This window comes from Lipotes vexillifer, unplaced genomic scaffold (genome assembly GCF_000442215.2).
Source record: "Lipotes vexillifer unplaced genomic scaffold, Lipotes_vexillifer_v1.1 scaffold1469, whole genome shotgun sequence".
NCBI classification, from domain to species: domain Eukaryota; kingdom Metazoa; phylum Chordata; class Mammalia; order Artiodactyla; family Lipotidae; genus Lipotes; species Lipotes vexillifer.
In genome coordinates, this window is record NW_006770161.1 from 231,828 (window position 1) to 238,717 (window position 6,890).

Sequence of the window (6,890 nt, forward strand, 5' to 3'; positions counted from 1 at the left end):
CTTATTTCCTTCCTTTTTCTTTCTTTCTTCCTTTCTTCCTTCCTTCCTGTCTTTTTTCCCTTTCTTTCTTTCTCTCTCTCTCTCTTTCTTTCTCTCTCTCTTTCCTTCTCTCTTTCTTCTTTCTTTCTCTTTCTTTCTTTCTTTCTTTTTCTTTCTCCTTCCTTCCTTCCTTCCTTCCTTCCTTTCTTTCTTTCTTTTTCTTTCTTTCTTTCTTTCTTTCTTTCTTTCTTTCTTTCTTTCTTTCTTTCTTTCTTTCTTTCTTTCTTTCTTTCTTTCTTCTTCCTCTTTCTTTCTTTCTTTCCTTATTGAGTTTCTCCAATAAAACACTATCTCCTTGAAGGAAAGACTCTCAATGGACTCACTACCATGGCTGCAGCACTAACACCACCCTGGCATAGAATAGGTGCTGTTCAAAATTTGTCCAGTTTTGTACATAGGTCTATTGACACTTATATTGAAATTATCTATGTGCCTGCCTTCATCTCTCACTTGATTGTAGAATTTCCTGAAACTATTCTATGATTGGGGTTTGTTCCCAGCAGATAGCCCAGAGTCTAAGGCACAGTAGCAGCTCAATGTTTGTTGAATTGATTCAACATTTCCTCCTTCCTCACTCACTCCCTCTTACCTAATGCTCCTCACACACCCCAGGCAACACACTCTGAATCCCTATCTGTCTTCCATAATGCAGTCTACTTTACCCCAAGCAGTTCCTCCTACTCTGTCCTATATATCTTTGAATGTCCCCACTGTTATATCAGGTTTCCATGAATTCTTCTGCATCACTGGCCTTCTACCTCCCCCCAGCATCTCAGGTTACCCAAACAATTACTATGTCCCACCTTTTTATCTCCTAAGTAATTTCTCATTTAATGACCTTCCCTCCATTTCTACTGCAACCACCTGGGTCCATCAACTCTTCCCTTGACCAATACAAACACTGCCTTAATAGGCTCCTCTTCCTCCACATTTGCATCCCTACTATACAACCCTTATCCACCAGCAAGAATGTTCTTCCTAAAAGGTAAATTTGGCCAGGCCACACCCTGCTTAGAGCCCTTCAAGTTGTACCAGTATGTTGAAGAGGCCTCTTGGGACCTGCTGTACAGTTCACTCATCCCTGCCTCGCCTTTACCCTCACAATACACATGTCTCACCCAGTCCCCCAGTCACACAGAGCACTTTGCTATGCCCCAAGCCTGTCTCCCTCCTTCTTGGAGAGCTGTTTTCCTCTAATGCACCCCCACCTTCATTATGCAAATTTTGCTCATGTCACTTTTTCCAAGAAGTCTTCAGTAGACAGGTTCAGTCTGGATAAAGCAGTTTTCCTTTAAATTCCTATAGGAACCCAACTACTACTCCATCACAGTACTTGTCTTAGTCAAATTGTGCTGCTATAACAAAAATACCATAAACTGGATGTCTATAACAACAAATATTTATTTCTCACAGATCTAGAGATCATAAAGTCCAAGATCAAGATGCAGGCAGATTGGATATCTAGTGAGGGTCCTCTTCCTGCTTCGTAGATGGTGTCTTCTTGCTGTGTCCTCATGTGGCAGAGAGAGAGAAAAAAGGTCCTCTGGGGTCCTAATTTTATAAGGACACTAAGGACACTATTTTATAAGCACACTAATCTCACCTATTCATGAGAGCTCTACCCTCATGACCTAATTAATGATACTTCCCAAAGGCTCCACTTCCTAACACTATCACATTAGGGTTAAGATTTCAACATAGTAATTTGGAAGAGGACACAAAGATTCAGTTCATAAGAGTATTTATTACATGGGCTTGTTTAATTATCTGTGCCCCAATTAAACCACGTGAACCTTGTTTCTAAAATAAATATTTGACCAAGTCATCCCATTTCATCAAATCCTTGAAAGATTTCCTCATAACCTCCAGGTGTGAGCATGACCAGCTACCTCTCTAGCCTCACCTCTTTTCACTCCCCAAAGCTCTCACCATTCCCAGTTAATAACAGAGCCTCACCCATGTGGCACTAGCTCACAAATCTTTGCATATATTGCTTCTTTTGCCTGGTCTACCTTTCCTCATCTTCCTTCTGGTCAATTAGTCTCCATCCTCCAATGCCCATCTTGAGTATTCTCTCTTCCATGAAGTCTTTCAGATCACTCTATCCTCTAGGTAGGTTTGACCACTTCTTCAACCATTGTCTCATGTTATTCATACAAATTTCTATAACTTATCTCCTGGCATTTCTTGGGTTATAATTCAAAATCTGTGTCTGCACTTGACTACAAACTTTTCAAGTGTACTGACAAGGTCTTATTCAGCTTTCTTTCCCCAGTGCCTGCTACATATAAAGAAGGTGTTCAATACATATTTATTGAATGAACAATGAAAGACTCCATGCATTCTTCAGGGTTCTACAACTGTTGCCTCTCCAGTTATTTTGTCTCCCATGAACTACAATCGATCAGATTGACCTATTTTCTGAGCTTTGTACATGCATAGCCATACGATCTTTTTTAGTAGATTCTGTGTATCTAAAGAGCAGGGACAAAGCTTTAGTCTCTTTGTCTCTACCTCTAAGCCTTGCAGATAGAAGAACTCAATATTCTTTTGCTAATTGATTATTATTGTTCAATCTACTATGTGTTTTTGATTCAGTAACTTACTGAAAAAATTTTAAAAGAGAGCCTTCTCAGAAATCAAACAACTAAAATCACAAAATGTTCTTTTCTAAAAATAACATATCCCCAAAACACTCAAGGTAGAAACTCTTTCTCCTCTCCCATTAATGAGAGAAAGATGCGACTTCCTCCATTTTTATTTTATCTGTGTCATGTCTGTGTTGCCTGGAGATTTGTAGCTGTTGTTTCAAAAAAGATCAAATGACAACAGGAGAAGGATCATCTTCTTGATTAAAAAGTGGCACTCGGAAACATCTTCTTCCTCAAATTTAATGAGGAGAGAGTTATTTCACAGCTAGTGCCTCCTTCAGAGACAAGAATCCTCAGGAGCAGTTGAGGCTGGCCACAGCCCATTCAGATCTGCTCACACAAATCTCAAGGGCTTAGAATTTACTAGTGATTAACTAAAGATCATCTTTTGAGAGACAAAATGATTGGTATTGCATAGTCAGACAAACCTGCTTTCAAATCCATCTCTGACAGTTACTTGTAGCCTTGCTAAGCTTTGGTTTTATCATGTGGAGAATGGGGGTGATAATAACTTACCAGTGGAGGTGCTGGTGTGGTTGAATGAGATAACACAAAGTGTTTATTTGGTTCCTTAGTGATCATTAATGGTAACCATTATCATTAAGTAACCAGAAGTCCATCGGTCATGATAACTACCAATGTTGAACACTTACTGGGTGCTATATACTATGCTAGTTGTCTTTATATTGATTTTTTTACTTATAAATCTCATAACAGCTCTTTAAGCAGATATTATCCTCATTTTTTAGTTAGAGAAGCTAAATTTTTTAGGAGGCTAATTAATTTATCCAATATCACCCAACTATTGATGTGGTCTTTTTAGCAAAATAATTTGTCCCTTTTTCCATTGTCCCATGCCTCTGTTTTCTATCCTAAAGAGGGTAAGATGTGGTCAGAACCTCAAATCCCATCCATATCCCACAACTTTCAGAGGGATTTGGGACAAAGGGGAAGGCTTGCCCAGTGAATTCTCATTAGTACCACTAATTTAGGTTTTAACCCCTAATTTCTCTTACTCTGGATGCACATATGAGCTTCAATAGCCCCTTTAATCATTTTAGCTCAAGAGCACTGTTCCTCAGATCTTCCTACTCCAATAGAGGAAAAAGAACAGAACTGATAATCCCCCCACAACATCACCACCAACCTAGAAGAGAACTCAGCTGTCCCCTCCTCACCCCTTTTCCCATGTACAGCATCCTGCCCATAGGTTTCCAAGGACAAAACTGTCTGCCAAGTAGGAAAGATTCCTAGGTTCTGTCTTGTCCCCACTGGACTCATAGATAAAGAGTGAACCACTAGCCTTTACCTCCTCAACAAAACTTAAGTCCTCCTTTTTACTTCCCACTAAATATTCCCATCCACCTAGCACTGTGGCTTTTTGTTTTCATCATTTAATCCTTACTCCATCAGAGCATCTTCTTCCTTGGGCAAAAGTTCTGGGAGATGGAAACAGGTTTTGAGCTCCCTCTAGAGGTTTCAATGCAACCAATATACATGACCCTGCAAGGGAAATGGCCAGGGGCAATGTCACATTCATCTGTGTGTGCCAGGAGCCCAAAAGGAGTGTAATCAAACCGGCATACCCTCCCCTGGAAAAATGAACTGGGGCCAAAGTAGCAAACCCAACAATCCCCTCCAAGTGAACAGATACAGAGACAATTGCCCTCTCCAATGAGAAGACAGATGACTTCAGCCCCTGGAGCCTCTTGCATCACAGCAGAAAAAAAATGGGAAGCAACAGATGGGCTAGCCAGGCCCCAGGTCTGAGCTCTGAGGCCCTACCTGGCCTCCAGAGACAGGAAAGGAGAGAGAGCTCCTTCCTCCTGGCACCAAACGCTGACTAGTGAGATGTACCCAAGGTAACAGCCTGCCCAGTGCCAAGCCCTGGAGGTGGACTAGAGGCTGCCTGCATGAGATTAAAAAAACAAACAAACAACAACAACAAAAAACAGCTACAGAATAAAGCAAGCTGGTATCTTGAGAATCACTGGCTGCATTTCCTGCCCCCATGCTCAGTCCACGCATGGAAAATATTTGGTGCTTGGTAAATTCATTTTGGAATAATGCCGAATGAATACACACCTAACATCTGTCTAGGGTCTGCCTAACTAGGGGCTGCTCTCTCTACCTAGCATTTGTTGTTGTTAGAAACATATACCCCAAGAGAGATACATTCCATTCTTAACTCCTAGTACCTATCAATGTGACCTCATCTGGAAATAGGGTCTTTGTAGATATAACCAAGTTAAGAGGAGGTCATACTGGATTAAGGTGGACATTAATCCAAAGACAGGTATCCTTCTAAGAAAAGGAAAATTTAGACACAAATACACAGAGACACATGGGAGAACACCCATTTGTGACTACAGAAGCAAAGATTGGAGTGATGTGTCTAAAAGCCTAGGCACACCAGGAATTTCTGGCAACCATCAGAAGAGGGGAGAAAGGCAAGAAAGGATCCTTCCCTAGAGTCTTTGGAGGGACATGGCCCTGCAGACACCTTAGATGCAGACTTCTAGCTTCTGTTACTGTGAGAGAATAAATTCCTGTTCATTTAAATCATCCAGCTTATGATAATTTGATATGGCAGCCCTAGCAAACTAATACAACACTTCACTCTTTTTTTAGCACAGTGAAATAAAAATTTCAGGGCACTAAGAGAGAGGATTTTTTACCCATTTTTTTTTCCCAAAAAGCCAAATGACACCCAGTTATTTCACAGCTTCCAGTCTTCTGCCCGAAGATAAAACTTTTCAAGCATGTAATGGTTCTGGGACTCAGAATTCAAGGGCACACCATGGAGGGGCTGCTGGTAACTTCTGCTAAGCTCTGCAGGCCCCGTAGGTTTCTGTTCTAAGCAGTAAGTGAGAGGGAAGAAAGCAGACATTATGGGCACACCTCAATTGCTTCATGTAGGACACTGAGCAGCAGTTTTCTCTCTAATCTTTTTGTAAAAGTGTATTTTGAAAAAGCAGACATATTTTCCAACACCATGACACCATAACACCTGTATAGGTCACTTTAGACATTACATGTTCTCTTACCTAGTTGCAGAAATAGCTTATCCTGTGCTTGAGGACAATAAAAATCATCAAGATTAATCTCATCTGCTTCCCAGGAGAGAAGGGAAAATCATCACATGGAAGTGACAGAGGGTCTCAACACACCCCACAAAGGGATTATTCTCAGGGTCTTCCCTACAAAGGACCCTGGAGCTTCAAGAGAGAGGAACAGTCTGTTTTTGTCTTTAAATCCATGATATCCAGCACCAGGCCAGCATCTTGCAGGTTCTCTGAGAAAGTCTGGGAATGGGAGGGATGGAGATGGAGAGGGTCCTCTCAGTTGTCAGGATCTGAACCCTGAAAAGTCTCCTGTTCCATGCCCTTCTTACCAAAGTCTGTAAAGAGAACCTTTCATCTGAATTTTCTTTATCAGTTAGCATTAATTCAGGGTTAAATCCTCTATAAAACCCCATTCATACAATGACTGGGCTTCAATCAAGCCAGCTGTACAGCCCAAGACCACATGTTTGAAAAATTCTTTCTGCTTAAGGGGACAAGGTAAGGTGAACACAGCATTGTTAAATCTACCCAGGTCCAGGAAAGTCACTGCTAATCAGCTGACTCCTAGCAATCTTTTCTGTCAGCACTGACCTTGGGTCTCTGCATCTGCTGACTCTCTAGACTGCCTGATATGTTTCCTTCCCAACAGGGCTCCTGGAAAGCCCCCATTTGGTCCAAGTTCCAAATTCCCTCTGATCGGCTCTCTCAGCACTCATCCTTCTGAGTATAACATCTGCTGAGTGGGGTGGCTACCCCACTCCCCACCCTGATTCTGGAAACTGAAGTCTCTACTTTGACTCAGGAGGGAAGGAGTCCCAGGAGAACAGCTCTCCCTAACTTGTGGCTTCTCCAAATGTCCTTCTTGGATGGAGTCTTTGACCAGCCAAACAAGCAGTGACGCTCAGGTAACTCTCCAGAAATGTTCTTTCATTGCATCATTTAGGTTTTCAAAGGAATATGAGCCTTTAGGAGACCTAACTTGGCCAGACTACAAGAGAAATGTTTTATATGATCTTGGATAAACTTGGCGATGGCTAGAAGAAGATAATCAGAATGAAAAAAGAAAAAGAAAAAAGAGGGAAAACAGGTGGGAATGTAGGAATAACTGCTTTTGCAAATCAGCCTGTGGAAAGAG